At 36.2% G+C, this 19,636-nt stretch overlaps 1 pseudogene; it reads left to right on the forward strand.

The window, feature by feature from the left end:
• Positions 1 to 13,330, forward strand: part of LOC120222255 — an 82,074-nt pseudogene extending 68,744 nt beyond the window's left edge.
• Positions 13,331 to 19,636: the final 6,306 nt, after the last annotated feature.

The raw sequence follows: 19,636 nt of genomic DNA on the forward strand, positions 1-19,636 counted from the left end.
TGATGTTTGTAGAGTCATCGTGTTGTTGTGAATGGCAGCCATTTATATTTTCTCATTGCTGTATCATTGCCTATTCTACAGCTTATGGACATTTGGGTTGTTTCCATTTTGGGTCTATTAAAATTATTTTAATAGGGAGATTCATGGATATTTATTTTGTTCCATTTTGGTTTGGAATAAACCCAGGATTTCTAGGTCATAGGGTAATATATGCATACTATTAGTAGATAATGCCAAAGGGTTTTCAAGTCATTGAACTAAATTATGATCCTACCAGCTTCACATTCTTGCAAAGCCTTGTGATTATAAGTTTAATTCAGCTGAACTTTAACCATCATACAGGTATATAGTTATATCTCATTGTAGTTTTACTTTACTTTTTCTGATTGCCGTGAAAGTTAATTCTTCTTTTTGATCTATTTACTTGCCATTGGGGTATCATATTCTGCTTGCTCAATTCTCTTGCCCACTTTGTTAAGTTAGGCTCTCTTTTGCACTCACATTTATTTGTAAGGAATTCATTATATATCCTGGATAAAAATATGTTGTCAGTGATAAATGTTTTAAATATCTTCTCCACTTTGTGCTTTGTCTTTTGACTTTTGGTGGTGTCTTTCGATTAATAGAAGCTTTAAATTTTATTGTAGTCTAGATACAACCATGTATTTTTACGATTAGTGCTTTTGGTGTTACTTTAAAGAAATCTTTGCCTTTTCCAAACTCACGAAGATATTTTCCTATGCTTTCCTCTAAAAGATTAGTGTTTTACTAAATACATTCTTCTTTACAAATTAATATTTGTGTCTGGTGTAATTCACTTTGCTTCATATGGATATCTAATTAACCCAGCACCATTTGTTGAAAAGACACTCCTTAATCCATTGCTCTGAAGTGCCAACATTACTAAAAACCAAGTGCCTATACATGTGTGGGTCTGTCTGGGGGCTTTTACCTTTGATTTACTTGCCTAACCTTGGACCAATGCTCCATGTAATTTTATGAGTTTCATATAAAGCATAAATCCTCAACCTTATTCTCTTTCTTATTATTTCATTACCACAGGTGTGCAATGTGTTGCAATGTAAACGCTCTGGGCTTTGAAATTAATCACACCTCAATTTGATTCCGGCTCCTAAATTTGCTCTCTGTTTTGCTTGAAAATGTTATTAAAACTCTCTGTTTCCCCATCTACAAATGGTGAAACAACTTCTCAGATGGCTCCCAGTGAGCTCCACATCTTAGTGTTTGTGCCCTTGTATAGTATACCCTCCTCTTGAGTGTGGGCTGGACCTGGTGATTCACTTTTCTAATGAATAGAATATGGCAAAATAATGGTATAGTACTTTCAAGAGACTGTGGCCTCCGATGCGATGCCCTCTCTTACCTCACATATTCACTCAGCCTGATGCTGGCAGCTACTAATTGTGAGCTGCCCTATGGAGAGGCTCATAGGGCACCAGCCAATAGCCAGTAAAGGAACTGAGACCTCGGCCCAAAAGTCTATGAGGGACTGAATCATGCCAAGGATCACATAAACAAACCTGAAATTGTATCCTCCTCTAGTCAGGCTTTCAGAAGAGATCATAGCTATGGCTTTCATTGTTGTCATAGTCTTGTTAGATTTTGTGGCAAAAACACACAGCTAAGTCTTCCAGAGATGCATGACTCACAGAAAGTAGGAGATGATGTTTGTTATGTTAAGCAACAAAATTAAGGGACTGTTTTGTTACTCAGCAATAGATAACTAATACAGTGTATAACCTACCGCAGAGTTTATGGCCCTTGGCAGGCATTCAGTATTGCTAGCTAATAATGAACAAGTTTTATTGATTTTGCACAATGCTTAGAATTCAGTTACAAAAATGATTCAGGTCATTACGCAAGTAATATAATCTCTGATTTTCAGAAGTGTTGAAGTGACCCTCCTAACATCTACACTTTTAAAAGTTAGTGGAATGAGAAATTCCTGAGATAAAAGGAATCACTAATTTTAAAAGAGTGAAGGTGCCTGGGTGGCTCAGTCATTAAGCATCTGACACTGGCTCAGGTCATGATCTGTGGTTCCCTGAGTTCAAGTCCACATCTAGTGAGCTTAAGCCCAACTCTGGGAGAACTCGAGCTCCACTTCAGGTGAGCCCTGTTTCTCTCTCTCTTTCTGCCCCTTGTGGGATTCTCTCTCTCTGTCTCTCACTGACATGTGCCCTCTCTCTCTCAAAAAAATTTTTTTAAAGAGTGAGCTGCTATATCAGCTCTCAGTGACCACCCCAGTCTCACCACTAGACCCATTTGGTTGTGGTTTTTGATCCAAGAAATTTTTCCTCAAGATTAAGCTGTAAATTGATTGTTCTTTGATTCTCATAGTAAATTGTCCATATTACAAAGCAATTGTAGAACCCAAATCTATAATGACTTTAGTATAAAACATGATTAATAGCCATTATAAAAATAGAACCTCAGTTCCCTCATGCTATGGTTCTCTTTATAAATCCTAGTGCCATAGATATTTTTCCATTAAACCATTGACTGTTAGATTTAAATTTAACTCCATTTATTTATGACATCCTAATTGGAATTTGTTTCTGTCACATCTACCCAAAGCAGTTTGGTCCCCTCACATCTTTATTTAGTCAGGTTTTTTTTCCTTCCCTAAGCAATATATTTTTTAATTTATAAGTACTCACTTTTCTAGACTCTTTGAAGATATTTTACATTTTAATTAAATTTCTGGAATAATTCAATAAATAATAATATTCAAAACATGTGACACATTAAGATTCCTTTGAATATTTATGGACATACAGTCCCTAAAGGGTATAATATATGGATAACGAATAAAACTGGGAAGGGAAAATAAATAAGAAAATGAGCTAAAATGGATTTTATTACAAACATTTATTGCAATGATTATTACAAATATTTACTGCAATGATTAAGATGCTTATCTTCTGAATCACAAAATATAGCCATTAACTTTAATGGTAATAATCCCACCTAAAGCTCTGCGTATCTTCTGACATTTTTCATAACCGTGCTGAAAATAAATATCACCTAGATGAAAACTAGCAATAAGCTCATTAAATCATGTCAGGATTTCCTTTCCTCTGTCATGCCTTTGTCTAATGGGCTTTTCCTTTGAACGGAAAGCAACTGACATGTAACATCTGGTATATCCAAGGTAGCAAATGTCATCAAAGCTACATTTTGCTCTTGTGTCTTCTTTTCTCACAGTTTTGAATTAGATGGCTCCAATGCTGGCATAATAGATTTTTGTAATGTAGCCATCATGACTCAGACTCTCTGAATCAGGGCCTGTGGGCCAGCCATCAACAACATTTCGCTTTTCTAGAACATAAGAGGTCTGAATTTTGCCACAGAGGCCTGTCTGCCAGGCAAACGGAACCTGCCAGTGCACACAGGAAGCAGGCCTATAATTTGAAAGTTTGGCTTTTCGTAACTCTGACTATAAAATAAGAATCATCAAGGTTAAAAAAGAATGTTGGGTTGGCTGCAGGATTTACTACCCAGATGCTCAAGAAATTCTCAGGTGTGTGTGTATATGTGCGTGCGGGCGTGCGTGTGTGTGTGCTTTAAATCTCCGACCATACTAGCAGTCAATATCAGCTCACATTAACAGCCAGTTTTAAAAGTGTAATATAACTCCAGTTCTACCAATGTGTCCATTATCTATGACACTTCTGAAAAACTTTAGCTGTGTCTAAGATCCTTTAAGAATACACACACACTGGGGCGCCTGTGGCTTAGTCGGTTAAGCGTCTGACTTTCGCTTAGGTCATGATCTTGTGGTTCGTGGGTTTGAGCCCCTCGTCGGGCTCTGTGCTGACTGCCAGCTCAGAGCCTGGAGGCTGTTTCAGTCTGTGACTCCCTCTCTCTCTGACTCTCCCCTGCTCACGCTGTCTCTCTCTCTCTCTCTCTCTCTCTCTTTCTCCTAGGGAAAAAAAAAAAAAGAATACACACACACACACCCTTAATTAAAAGCATCTTGCAAATACTTTTGAACACTTTCTAAAGAAACTCCTTCAATGTTTTTTGTTTCTGGCTCTTGCAAACATTTAAATAAGTATAATGTATTTCCAAGGACAATTGATGTGTTAAACACTTAATGGACTTTAAGTTGGTGTTTTTGATCATATCATCACATATAATTTCCTATTATTTTTCTACTCTGGGGGTAAAGACAATTTATTCTTTGTATTTATAAAAATGACTTAGGGGAGAGGGGCAGAGGGAAAGAGAAGGAAATGAATTTTGATTTGGACTTACAGTATATGCTGGATTCTCCCAGCCGGGAAAGAAGGATGACAGCATTTCTGGATGGGAAAATGATCCAAGCCAAGGCCTACAAAAACAGAGCTGCCAGAACACTTAGGGAATCCCTATTTTACAGATAAAAGTACAGTTGCAGACAGGTGGTCAGGGATCAGTGTTAAGAGTTTGCATGCCATGCAATGAAATTGGGGCTTGGTTCTTTGGAAGTTGGAGGGCAATAGGTGCAGTGGAATGTTTCAGACAAATCATTTTTTTGCTGATAGGAAGGAAGAAAAAATAATGACAAAAGAAAAGACTATTGAAATGGCTATTCAAACAATAATGGTCCAGGTATTTTGGCCATAAAAATATCTGAGTCCTTTTCATCTAATTTCTTGAAACCTTTCTTCTTGACCAGCATTTTTAAAAAATTATCATTTTGACTTTCCATTTGGCTCATTATCTTGAAATTTAAAATTGCTAGGAACACCAAAAGATTTTCCAATTCAATACACAGGGCTCTGCTATTTCTAAGTTTATATAATCTGCAAATACTAATATGAATCATCATGTTTTAATTTTGTATCTGATGATGCCTTTCTTGAATAATAAAGTCATTTTCTACTTTTGCTCAATTCCTGATGCTATAAACTGTCAATCACATTTATAAGAAATAGAGCTTTAGTTTTTTTTAATTATGTCAAAGTAAAGTCTATTTCTTGGGCACAGTATGATCTACTTGATTTTGTGAAAGAAATTCTAGGGAAAGATTAGAATCCATACAGGACCTGTTACAAAGCCAAGCCTACTTGGTGGGCACATCTGATTCTATGTCTAATTCCTTACTGCTATTTCTCCTGCAACCTTTACAGATGTTCCTCTTTCATCATCAGAGTTCAAATGGACAGTAATAATCACAGCAATATGGAGAAACAGGCTGGAGAACTGAGGTGTCAATTTGGCGAATTGCTCCAGTGGAGAGCTGGTTTTAATCCTGGTCAAACTTAGGCAGGGCCAAGACTAAAGGGGGCAACTTGCTATAGAGATTAACTGGGGTCAGGAAAGATACATTGCAAGACAGGTACTAGATCAGCTTCTTAGGCCTAAAGTATAAGCCAGTAAGCCAGGTAGGACTATAGTCCAATACCCTAGAGAGTTTTACGGACAGACAGAATCTGGAAAAGATGTGAATGCCTCACAATAAGAAGAAATTTAAACAGAGACAGAAAGAAAATGAGGGGAGAACATCCTGCTTTGATTATCTGTGAGGGGATAAGAGGCACAAAGGCGGGAAACAGCAAGGAGGTTGGTATGGCTGAAGCACAATAAACCAAGTGTAGAGTGGGAGCAGCTGTGCAGAGAGGTAGCCACAAGATGATCATGTAGGGCTTTGAGGGTCAGAGAAGAGGCTTTGGGTTTTACTGAGTACAGAAAGAAATGACATAATACGACATGCTCCTTAAAATTTACACCAACTGCTGGATGGAAAAGAGATCGTAGGTGTCTAGAGCAGAAGTAGGGAGAGCAGTTAGAGACTCTTGCAGTAACTGAGGCAAGAGTTAATGGTGTCTTGACCCAGAGTGGTGGCAATGGAGATATTGAGATGTGGACAATTTCAAGATATGTTTTGAGGGGTAACCAACAAAATTTGTTGATGGGTTGGATATGAGATAAAGAAAAAAACCAAGGAAGACTTTGGAGACTTGAGCAACTTCAACGATGGAGTTTTTATTAACTATACAATGACTTAGAGAAAACACTACTAAAAGAGCAGATTCAAGTGTTTAGAGTTAGGAATGAGAAGTGTGATTAGGAACAAGAAGAGTCTGGAATGTCTAGTTTATCCATGTGGACATGTCAAGTAGGTAATTGGATATAGAAAAGTGAAGTTCAGGAGAAAAGTCTAGGCCAGAGTCATGAACTTGGGAATCTATTCTGTATAAATATTGTTTAACATCAAAGAATTAGATTGAGATTACTTGAGAAGTGAGTATAATTAAAGAACAGTGGTATTCCAAAAACTGAGCTTTGGGACATTCCTAGACTGAGAGATTCAGGAAATGAAAAGGAACCTATAAGAGACAGAGAAAGAAGGATGAATGAGATAGGAGAGAGTGTGTTGTTCTATAATCCAAGAGAAGGCAGTGCTTCAAAACAAGATTGACTAATTAACTGTGCCAAATTCTGATGAGAGGTCAAGTAATTTGATGACTAAAAATAGACTATTAGACGGAGCAACAAAAGGTTACAAGGGTAATGTTAATTGAATGGGGAAGAAGGACATGTGAAGTGGGTTCAAGAGAGAATAAAAGCTAGCAAATAGAGTATATACCATTCTTCCTTGAGTTTTTCTACAAAGGGGTATAATACAGACAGATGATGTTGTAAAAACAAGTTTTCTTCTTTAAGTGAGAGATATTACAGTATATGCATATGCTGATTTAGATGGCCTTTGTAGAGAGTGAAAATTATGATATGGAAGGGCAGTGTTGCTAAAATAAACGGACATGGATGTGTTCTAGGAGTAGCCAGCAACCTTGTTGTGAAATAGGGTAGACTTGTATCATCACTTACATTTGACTCTTCACCCTCTCTGAAATCACCCTCATCCTAACCAGCCATACTTTATTTTGGCATGTCAAACTCAAATTTTTCGACAGCATAGTAGTATTTCCTTTCGGATTTTTTTATCTATTATACACAAGTCTTCTTGTTATAGCTGTTTGTTATTAAACCTATTAATATTCTTAAAAACACATTTTACCTCATTTTATATACCAACATGAAGCTTTCCTCCTCTGCCCCTCCAAAACGTCCCTCACCCCTGAATCTTTTTATTTACTATATCACCATCATGATATATATAAAATATATAGAAAAGAAAAATATAAAGAAAAGAAAAAAAGATATTGTAAGCACCTTGGGTGAGAAAATAGGGACTATTCTCATTGTTTTATTGAAAATAGAATAAAATATTATAGAAGGATATTGATTACTCTGAATTTTTTTGTATTATCTCTCTGTTTCCTAGCTGACCCCTCTGAACATAATCTCTTGTCTTTCTGATTTATCATATCATCTAGTATCATTCCTACATGGCCAACCGAAAATCCTAACTTCTCCTAATTTACCTTATACCCTCAGCATCCAAGTCTTAGAAAGAGAGTTGATTTTAGGAGACTTAAAGCTCTAGCTAGCAGAGGCAGCAGATAAAACATAAAGGCAAAGACAGGATTTCTGAGATCATAGTTGATAGTTTTAATCAGATGAGAATAGCTGATAACTCTTGCTCCTGTTTTTGGTTCAATTTTTTTTAAAAAATTTTTTTAACATTTATTTTTGAGAGACAGAGACAAAGCATGAATGGAGGAGGAGCAGAGGGAGAAGGAAACAGAATCTGAAACAGGCTTCAGGAGCTGAGCTGACAGCAGATCCTGACATGGGGCTCGAACCCACAAACTGTGAGATCATGACCTGAGCCGAAGTCGGACATTTAACTGACTGAGCCACACAGGAGACCCTGCTTCAAATTTTTAAATACTCTACAGCATAGATGCTGCTGAGATAAATTCAGCAGTTATGTCAGAGAATTTGCCTGATCTTAATTACTCTAGACAGAAATTGTTGAGTGTTAAAATAGCTAAGCCTGGATAAGCACCTAAAGTATTTTTCAGAATCTAGCAGTTTTGGCAGATTAACGAATGAAACTTAAGTGGCATTCTTTCAGAGGTTGTGACCTACAGAGTTAAATCCCAATTTTGTTAGTCTGACCTCTTCCATAGACCTTCATATAATGAACCAACTCCTGCTCCATTGTGCATAAACCTCAAGATAGGCCTATGAAGCATCAAATGAAGTGAAGATTTGCAAATTATCTGCCTATTTGGATATGAACCACCACATTACATAATCCAAGACCTTGAGTTTTGTTTGCTTTAGTTCTTTTATAGAATCATCTGATTTAGCTGGTCACTTGGATCAAGTTACATAAATAAGGACCTAATCATGGACATCAACTCTTACAACTATTTCTTGTTCCAAAAAAATACTTGCTGGTGCTAATGTTACTTCTACTTGTCTCCTAGGTACGGTCAAGTTACTGTCATATGTACAGTATCGACAATTGAATGTTTTGATCACTGAGTAGTTGAAATGCTTTCATTTGTCTACATTGAACTTGACATTCCTATGAATGCTCCAAAAGATAGGAATAAAGCAACAGGATCATTTGTTGCCTCTGAGATCTGAGGAAAGGTTCAAATCTTCTTCTCTCCAGAACGATAGAGGACCCCTAGTCTGGCCTCTCACACCGAGGCTTTTGTCAATGAAGGAGGTTTTCATGATCCTCTTGGGCAATTTACAGCTTAGGATTCACAACAGGGACCCTGTTTGGATTTGGGCTTGTGCAAGCCCCACATGGGTGCTAGATAGTCAACTGCGTGCTACCTAGGGAAGGAGAGTACTACAAGGTTAAAAGAGGCCATTTGGCCTCTCATTTTCTAAAGACTACTATAATTTAAATGCAAAATAGAGTTTCATATTTTATTTCCTATGTCAGGATTTCAGTGAAATTTGATGACATTCTAGGACATTTCCATATTCCTTTCTGTCTGGGTGGAATTAGAGTTCTTTGAATATTCTGAGCTGAGCATACTCTCAGAGTATAATTTGCATATTTTGTTCTGTAGACCAGTGTAAGTTTTGATCAAATCTGAATTCTGTAAGCCAGTTTTCTTTTTGTATAATTTACTCTCCAGAAAGATATTTTTGTTTTTTTAAAGAGTCACATTAATAAGTAGCAAATATCACAATAAAATTAACAGCCTTTATTTCCTCTATTTATGTTCCTGCAGTATTAAATCTGCATTAGCAATAATTAAACTCCTCTATCTTAGGATGAGAACATAAGCAGAATCAGGAGAGCAATTTGACAGAATTGGAAGGCTTTAGAATCAGATAAACTAGGACTAAATTCTGATTTTGCATCTTCCTGTCTATATAACTTTCCCAGCTTTCTTGCCTGTAACATAAGTGAAAAAGGGCAATTTTTCATAGAGATTACAATAGTGTCATCTACTGTTATGAAATTTATGTTTTTCTACCCAAAATTTATACATTGAAATCATAACTCTCAATATTAGGAGGCAAGGCCTTTGGGAGTAATTAGGTCATGAGGATAAAGCTCTCACAAATGGGATTAGTGCTTTATTAAGAAACACACAAGAGAGAGCTTGCTTCCTTTCTCTCCCTCTGCTCTTCACCATGTGAAGATACAATGAGAAGAGGGGCCTTTGTGAACTAGGGAAAGAACCTTTACCCAAAACCCAACCATGTTAGCACCCTGGTCTTGGGCTTTCAACCTCCAGAACTGAGAAATAATGTGTCTGTTGTTTAAGTCACCCAGTCTGAGGTATGTTTATTGTAGCAGCCTGAGCTGCCTAGGGCACCTGCCAAGTCAGGATTAGATACATATAACATCAGGCACAATGCTTACCTATAGGAAGCTCTCAAAGGCTGTTTATACATAATAGTGAGACTGATGAAGCACTCTTTTAATCCACTTTAATTCACTTCTCAAAAAATATTCGGCACTTAATAGGTTCCAGGTTTGTTACCCAGTTGTGTGGATATGATCTGCTTTGTGGCACAGATACAAAGTAAGCCAGTTTGTGGGTCAAGCAGTTCAGTGTGTACTGAAAGAGACAGATACATGAATAATTACAATGAAATGCCACACAAGTCCAAAGAGCTCTTTGTATAAAGCTCTTTTGGTTACAGAAAAAATGACTATGAGATGTGGAGGTTTGGAAAGGATTCACAGAGCAGGGGAGTTTTGGGCTTAGAGATTCTACAGGAGTGTTTCCAATAAATAGAATTACTTAGTAGAGAGTGCCTTTGATGGGAAGGAAGCAAAGGATACTGAATTGTTGCTCTTTCTCCAACAATATCAGACTGAAAAATTTCCAGATATAATTTGGTCTGAAGCCCCAGAATGAGGCTACTTCTTCAATACCACCCCACCGCCAGCTGTAGGCAAGACTAGCTTCCACCTGACCTTTTATCGTGGTGCCCCGTGACTTCTGAAGCAACTCCCATTGTGCCTCAGCGCCAGCGCTCCTGTATCACCGCAAGAAGTCAGAGGTTCCCAGATCACCCAATTTCACACAGATACTCATCAGCACCCTATTCTCAGCCTCCATGAATCTGACCATACTTTCCACATTCTTGGCTATCTAAGCCCTTCCACCCAAACTTGTTTCCTGTCATCAGAAAACTCCTCTCCTACCTTAACCTCTGCACTGAACATTTCCTTCAGATTTTTGCTGAAGTTTAACTTGGTTCCTGGATTCTTTAAGTGAAGGGCTTATTTTTATTTCTTCTCTCATACTTAAGTAACATACATGCCTGGAGCTTGAGGCAGGGTCCTTTCTGCAACCTGTTCCTACTTCTAAACAGTCACTCTTTTTTCCCTTCAAAATTCTCATGTCTTTTGAAACATATGTTCTCATCCTGTCCCACCCTGTGTCCTCCCTTGTCACACCACTTATGGACCACTGAGTCATTGCTCTTCACTCCTCAATACTTTTCCTGCCATTATGGTTATCTACCTCAAAACCCAAGTAGATGATCCAACTACCACGTTGGCCTCTAAATTCTTTTGTCTCCTTAGCTCCAATAATAATTTTCTCCATTCTTCTCCATGACCCACATGTCATACCTAGACCTCATCATCACCCAAAAGTGAATTTCAGTTTCTAACATCTCACTTTGACTGTCATCCTCTATTCTTCCAGTGTATTCACTGTACTCCTCCACTCAAAATCTGCCAGCTTGAGACCACCAATTCATTGACCCTGTAATTCATCTTTATTCATCATAACTCCGTGACTAAACACGTCATATTATCCAGCTTGTTTTGCATGATTCTGCCCTATAATCACTTTCCAACGAATGTCTTTAATGCCCTTTTTCCTTTCTCCCTCAAGCAATCTTTCCTGGTAAAACTGAGTCTGGTCAAATCCACCTATGTGTTGGATGTATTAATCTAGCCTGTATTCAAGTACCTGAATACTCCTTGACAATATTACAAATTATGTTTATTGGAGTCGTCCATGAACATCTTGCCAAAAACAATGGCTAATTCAAAGTCTTCATCTGTCATTTCCTCCTCCTCCTCATCTGTTGTCACTTCCTCCTAAAAATAGAAATATTTTTCTAGGTATATTACTTATTATCGTGTATTACAACTTTGAGTGTGTTTATGTTTAAGACTATCATATTTTTCATAGTATTCTCTCTAGGTAATATTCCACGTGTCAGCAGCATGATCTTTCATAACTTCTTTTTCCATTCTTCAGAGTGTATCTGAAATGCAAGACTTCCTCACTACTAATCAGACCAAAAGCTTTAGTTGCCAGAAATTGCTACAAAACACCTATTTAGTACATCAGGTATTTGTTTTCTATGTGTTTTGCCGTGTTTCACTACTTAAAGCCATTAAGAGCCTATGGTAAAATATGCCTTTAAATATCTAACCATCTAACAATGCAGTCTACTAATATTTTCTCTTACCTCAGTTCCCCATGTAAGATTTTAGACCTTGTGCAATTTCCCAACTTCCAATTATCAGACATTTTAAATGACATTTAGCTTCTTACTATCAGATGTTATTAAATGCACTGACCTCAGTTCTCCCAAAGCTCATGAAAGACACTTCTTCATCTGAAATCGTTGCTTTGCCCTAGATCATGAATTTAATCAACCCTAAGTCTAAGTCTTCTTCAGGAAAGCTGTTTGTATCTGCTGCACTCTTTATTGAATTTTTGGGGCGATGGGGCAGGGGTCTATGAAGAAAGGCTCTGTTTCCCTTATTTGTAGACTAAAAAGTATAGAACAAATATCATGAGGTTTTTGTGATGTTTCGATGAGTTGATATACATAAATGTTTTAGTAGAATCTTGGCACATAGTAAAAATCCAATAAATGTTGCTTTTATAATTATTGTTATTATCTATACCAACCTCTAAACCCCTGGCTTCAGATTGCCAAATGCATGCCAATCTAAGGGGAAAATAGTCAATTTTTTTCTTTTTTCTGTTTTTTGTTTTTTGGGGGTGTTTTTTGTTTTTTTGGTTAGTTGTCATCTTTTCTTTTCCTCTCTCCAAGGAATCTCTTCCAGTCCTTAATTGGCTTCTCTTTCCAGTAGGTATTCCTGGCTTCTCCCTAATCTTATCGTTAATTCGAGTACTTCGCTTTAATTACATTATATTCCAATTTCATTAAGAATCTCTGGGAAATTTATCATATAATAATTGTATAATAACCATCCTAGTTGTACAATTGTTTAGAAGTAAAGATTCCAACAAACATTAAAATTAATTTTAATAATAACATTTGTTAGTCATAGGAGATTCACGGAGTCAGTGTCCCTGTTTCCCTTTTCAAAATTTACCAGAAGCCTTTAATGAAATTTCTACCCAGCTTTTTTTGCCCTCTACCCGCTCCACCCCAGCACTGTTCCCAGTGCACCACACTCGGAAAGAGTTCCTGGCTTCTGTTCAAGCAGCGCGGTCCTAGTTTTTTTTTCCAGGAGCCACCCTTCTCATCTACCAGGGTCTCATCAACCATAATGAAATGTTCTTCAACATCTGTAAGATCCGAGAGATCCTGGAGGTGGAGGGGAAGATGGTCAGTAGAACAGTGGGTAACATTGATGACTTGTCCATTGGTGAAAATGTCACATAGTTATCAATGGTGTTGATACTGTCATGAACCATTACTGGCAGAAAATCAGCTTGACAAAAGAAGCCTACAAGGAATGTATCAAAGATGACATGAACTTAATTAAAGGCAAACTTGAAAAACAGAGACCAGAATGAGCAAAATCTTTTATGACAGGGACACAGAACAAAAAGTACATTCTTGCTAATTCTAAAAATTACCAATTCTTTGTTGGTAAAACATAGGTCCAGATGGCATGGTAGCTCTGATGGATTACCATGAGGATAGTGTGACCCCATATACAATTTTTTTTAAGGCTGGTTGAGAAATGACAAAATGTTAACGAATTTGGCTATAACTTTGGATTACCCGACATCATAACTGGCTGCTGCTTTTCATCTTCACAATAAATATCAGAATTTAGACAAATGGGATTGACACCACTTGAGCATTTCATCAATTTGGGGCTTGATTTACTTGTAGGAGAGACATTGTTTTTAAGGGAGGAAAATATGTCATATAGGTTGTCTAAAAATAAAATCCATTTAATCTCAGAAACAAACAAGCAAACAAACAGGTCCATCAACACTATTTTATTTAACAGGGATTACAAATTTCAAGCCCTCTAGTGGTCAACACCATTTGCTCATTCTCTAAGACTTCCTCAAAGATAAAAACTTATTACAGCTTACAAAAATACTTCCACCAAAAGAGGAACAGGCCATTATATTTGTTCCCTAAACATTGTACCATAATTCAAGCTGAATAATACATTACATTAAAAAAAGAGTTGTGAATATCAATGTTATTAATTTTTAAAATCATGTACTTATCTTTACTAGTAATTAAAAAAAAATCAAGAAACCAAGATAAATTGCCAACATTTCCTGCTTTAAGTGTGGGTCATATATTTTAATAATACAGTACATTTATTTTTTATTATTGTATATCATAAAAGCTCTAGGAGCAGGTATGACTACTTATATTAATGGCTTAGAGGAGTTAATAAATATGTCTAAGTATCAGGTTCTACTAGTTAAAAAAGTCTAGATCATAATATCTATCCTATAGGAATTGTGAAAAGGTAACATGATTAAAACGTATATCTTAACTAATATACTGTATGGAACAAAAGTGCTAATCAAATTACCAAAATAATCAAATTACCAAAATAAGTAGTGGTACTACTTTTGAGTAATAAAGGAAAACTAAGATATCTAAATGTTTCTTTGTTTTTTAAATGTTTATTTTTATTTTTGAGAGAGAGAGAGAGAGAGTTCAAGCAGGGGAGAGACAAAGAGAGGGAGACAGAGCATCCGAAGCAGGCTCTGCACTGATAGCAGAGAGCCTGATAAGGGGCTTGTGCTCATGAACCACAAGATCATGATCTGAGCCAAAGTCAAATGCTCAACCTACTGAGCCACTCAGGTGTCTCCATCTCTAATTTCTCACAAAAATGATACTCTTACTGACATTACTTAATTAATTCTAAACTCAAGTGCATTTTATGTGTACCTAAATAACAATCATTACAACTTTTAAGTTGTATATGACTTAATAAGATAGTTACCCTATTGCAAAACTCTGATTTTTGTTTCTAAGTTAACACGGATACTTAATGACATTTTTTAAAAGTAGGGCTAGGTCTCAAGGACTAAGGGCAACATTAGGATTTTTTTAATGACTAATTATAAATAATTGCAGTGATTCTATATAGTTAATTTGGTATTATTACAAGTAGTTAAAATAAAAATTATGTGCATTTTAAATATATTTAAAATTGTGACAATATTAATATGTGGAAGTCACTGACTTTTTTCACCTTTAGACAACTAAATTCACATTCTGATGAAATTATTATTATTTAGTTAGTTATATTTTATGTATAAAATATCATTGTTCCATTGTGTGACTAAGTATGTGTATAATACATGAAAATAACACAACATGTTCTTCATTCTTTTTCTTCTACAAAAGAAAACACAGACCTTTTACTCATATAGATCTGGTGATTATGTGTCATATTTCACTGTAAAGTCACTAACTCGAGTTTTAATGTTCTTTATATGTAAGGATATACATCTGTTTCTATTTGCTTGACTTCATACCTCTGCCAAACTTAGATCTAGAAATCTTTAAAAGTAGTTCTACAGGGTTCAACTTATAATAAAAAGGAAGTAAGTTTGCCAGTTAAAGTAAAGGATGCTCAATTCAATTTGTTTCAAACAGTGCAGCATTGGTGATATAGTGGTAAGCATACCTGCATTCAAGTTTGTTTCAGATAAGCAAGGAATCTTTAGTGAATATCCCATGCAATATTTTTTTTTAGTATTATCTATGTTGCAAATATCACATAGGTCATAGTTACATTGAGTAATTATTCATTGTTTACCTGAAATTCAAACTTAACTGGTACCCTGTATTTTATTTGCTAAATCTGGTAACCATTAAAGAAAGATAAAGATTATTTTGGAAGAGAATACAAAACATATAGTTCAACAATATACCTTATATTTTAATTTAAAAATAAATGGATCTCCAGTCTCTAAAAGTGCAAAGCCAATCCATAAAGAATTTTGTGCCTATAGAGGGAAAAAAAAGAACTAGTGTCCTTCCAACTCGAGATTGTTTCTGCTGCTCTTAGCATAATTTCCATTCTGATATAAATTTCCTAAGTAAGTGACTTTTAGGAGATCTCCAAGAGTTAAAGGTTAGTGAGAGTCTGAAAAAAAAAATCAAGGTATTGTGATTAACTGCTTTACCCATCAAAGTCTAACCAATTCACAATTTTTTAAAGCACATATCCTTGCTTTCTGAATCAGCTAATTGAACCATCAGTGAGAACCATTTTCAATTGAAATATATTCTCCAGTGATCTGGTATTGAACAATATTCAATTTGTTCATGTGGGCCATTTGATGGGGTCTCCACTTGCCCATATGCCACTGTTTAGAACCTAGAAAAAGTCATCCCTTCTAGGATGACTCAACCCTGAGGGTTCACAACTTGACTAGCAGAACTAGATTGTATTTTAACTCTCTTGGCCGGACACTTTTGTGTAGTGAGCAACCTGTACAATCTTATGGGATTGCCTTGCCATCTTATGCCATGCAGACTAAAAAGTAGAACACAGGAAAAAGTGTAAATGGGAGATGGTATAAAAATACTGCTAGCACTTTGATGTTTTTCTATTTCTAAATTCTAAACCTCCTTGAGACAAAGGTTTATTCCTATCATTGTGTTTCGTAAAATATTCTCTTAAGTCTTATAATAAATGCCTCCAGTTTGCTTAAGGTAGATCATGCTCATTCCTGACATTTGAAAACAACGTGTTATAATTAGTTACATAAATACTGGCTTTAGAGCAATGTCTTAAGAATCACTGGCAGATTCTGATAAGATTCTGGCAATAATCTATATTGAATTGACATTTGAGTACATGGAAGTCCTTTCCTTTTACTTCTGGATTGATCTTGGTTTCAGAGGCTGACAAATCCTTCAGTGAACAAAAGGGTTTGCCTTAAACTGCATCCAGAATGAATTTAAATTTCATTCACTTCCTATGAATAATGAACTCCTCAGGCTGGACTATAAGCTGTGCTGTTTGATATAAATGCTTTTTCTTTTTTTGGAACAATTTATAAACATAGAATTAGAGAGGCAGTAAAAAGGAGTCAGAGGTTTTATATAAAAAGAGCTCAATGATATGAAAGGAAGAAAGAAACAGTGGAATAAACAAGAAAAAGAATGGAACCACTTAATGTGTTAATAAGACCTCGCTGGGCAGTGGCTTATATCTTATCAAAGCTTTTTGTTTTGTTCTATTTTGTTCGGTTTAAAAGCTCTGTTTTTTCATAAACTGTGGCATCTCAGGTCTTCACAGAGCCATTTTCATAGACATTTACTTTCCTCCAGTTAGAGAAATAGGAAATTGTTTTTTTCATTGTTTTTCTATCATTTTAGTGAGAGGCAAACTTGCTCTAGCATACAGTTCATTACAGACATCTTGTGTATAATCACATGTTGAAAGCATCCATTTCACACAACACTGTCCAGAGCCGCCTCTACCGCTGTTTCCTGTGGTACATAGTTTTCCTTCTTATAATGACAATCCCACTTTGTATATAAATAACTACTTGGCCATCAGAGAAATGACCATTTCTTGAATCTGACTAAGAAAGTTAAAATAGGTTAAAGTATCAATGTCTCTTTTTTTGGTCTTTTATAATTGCACTTAATCTCATTCTATGTCAACAAAAATCCCAAGAGTAAGTATCTTGATTTTAATAGATTAATTTTTAAATTTTTTTCGGACATATAATCACATATAAAACAAAAATTTTGTATCCAGTGATTGCCTAATGTACGTATCTTTGTAGCATCATGTTAAATTCTTAGAATAAGCTTTGGAATCCAAGAAACCTCAATCAAACAAACAACAGCTCTATCTACCTTGTAGTAGATGTGGACTTGTAAAAGCAAACACAAAGTTAATTGAATCTTGTTTGCTTAAATGTACAATAGGTATAAGAAGCCTTACTTTTCACAGTTCTTGAGAAGATTAAAAAATGTAAATATACATAAAGTAGTTAACAAAAATGTTTGGCATAAGTAAATAATAGTTATTATGGGAAGAAAGCAGATGCTAAATAAATAACAGTTATTATGGGAGGAATGCAGATGCCTGATTAGGTTCTCAATTTTTAACTTGGTTTCATTTTTAAAATAGAGGGTGATTGATGAGCACCACAGAAGACTGGAGAAGTGGACTGGTGGTTTGGAGGAGAAGGCTCAGCAGGTGAGATCCTCAGTTAGGAGACCATTGCAGTCACTGAGCACCAAGTTGATAGACTCCCTCTTTGATGATGACACATAATTGGGAAGGACTAAATCTTAATGGGTATTTTCAATGCAGATATTTTGAATATAAAATTTATAGGATGTGATAACATGGGAAACAGGAAACATAAGGAAGAGATCAAACATTATTCCAAGGATTGAATTGGAACAAGTAGGGAAGTGGTGTCATTAACAGAAATTGAGAGTTTGGAAAGAGATACTGTAGCATCAAAGCATGACGTGGGATAGAGGAATGGACAACTCTGGAGAGCTACAGGGGCAAGGGATCACGATGTGGAGGTCATCTACATGGAACCAATAGCTAAAGGTTTTGGCAATGTTATCCACTTCAAAGTAGTGGGAAATTTAAAGGAAAAAGGAAGGAAGAAGAACAAGACAAATATAAATACCATAGGAATAATTCCTGGTAGTAGGAAAACCAGGAGAGCTGGAATTGAGGAAGTCAAAGGAAGACTCATTTCAAGAAAAGGATGTAATTGGGTATGCAGATTCCTACAGCTTCTCATGAGGATGAGGCTTGAGTCAAGTTGCCTGGATTTGGTCATTGAGAGTCTTTGGTTATTAGTAGGATCCTCATATTTGTAGAGGGTTGAGAACCAGATTGCACAGACATAAACAGGTGGCAGAGGCAGATATGGTAGAACCCATCTAAATATGAACCTTTCTTTTACATCCTGAGGACCACTTGGAATCTGGCTTTGCCAGCCTGTTGAGAGAGCCTGGTTTGACGTTCAGGGAATTGACCACAGAAATGTGCTCAGGAAATGAGTTGGGCTCAGAACATTAAGGAAAAGGGTTTGCCACTAGTCACTGAAATACCTAGTGAGGGCTTAGGGTTTTATTATCAACTTCCCCTTTATCATTTAGTCAGAGTTGCAGATCCTAACCTGGATTAGCCCTGATACGAAGCAAGAAACTAAGTTGAGGAATGGGGGTACCAGAGTGGGGGAGAAGCAAAAAATTGAGGAGATACATACAAAGAAGAGAGAAAGGATGAGTTCAGCTAAACCTCCATGGCAGGAGGTGATAGCAATACATTTAGAAAATGAGTCATTCTGGGATGCGTAGGTGGCTCAGTTGGTTGAGCTTCCGACTTCAGCTCAGGTCATGATCTCACGGTTTGTGAGTTCCAGCCCCAAGTCCGGCTCTGTGCTAACAACTCAGAACCTGGAGCCTCCTTCAGGTTCTGTGTCTTCTCTTCTCTCTGACCCTCCCCTGCTCATGCTCTGTCTCTTTCTGTCACTCAATAAAAAATAAATTTTTTTAAAAAACATTAAAAAAATGAAAGAAAATGAGTCACTTATCTCTTTGGAAAAGTGATTGGGCTTATTGACTAATATTATTTGCCATTTAGGAATTAGTGTAGCTAATTGTTAAAGCAGGAAGTGTTTTCCCCTGGAGACATTACTTCTGTGGTCCATTTGTTTACTCCACAGTTTCTCCGCGTAAGGAGCAGCTAAAGCCACTTAGCTGAATATTTTCAGAGTTATCCATTTGAAAAATATAAAGTATATCTATGAGTATCAAGCTGTGACATAGAAAATGAATAAAAGTATGGAATATAATATATAATAATTAAAAGTACTATATTTTAATACTTTTAATTATTGTGGTTGTGTAGTAGAAAACTATCTCAGAGGGTTATGAGTCATTCTCAAGAAAATGTTACCTATTATTATTACCTTGGTATAAAACTTAAGTGTAAAACTGAGTTGGCGCCTGTTTCTAGTGAGAAATAAAGTTATTTACACATTTAGTGCTCCAGTTTTCTCACTCCATTAGATGAAAA

The sequence above is a fragment of the Hyaena hyaena genome, unplaced genomic scaffold (assembly GCF_003009895.1).
Source record: "Hyaena hyaena isolate Hyena2069 unplaced genomic scaffold, ASM300989v1 scaffold_854, whole genome shotgun sequence".
Lineage (NCBI taxonomy): Eukaryota > Metazoa > Chordata > Mammalia > Carnivora > Hyaenidae > Hyaena > Hyaena hyaena.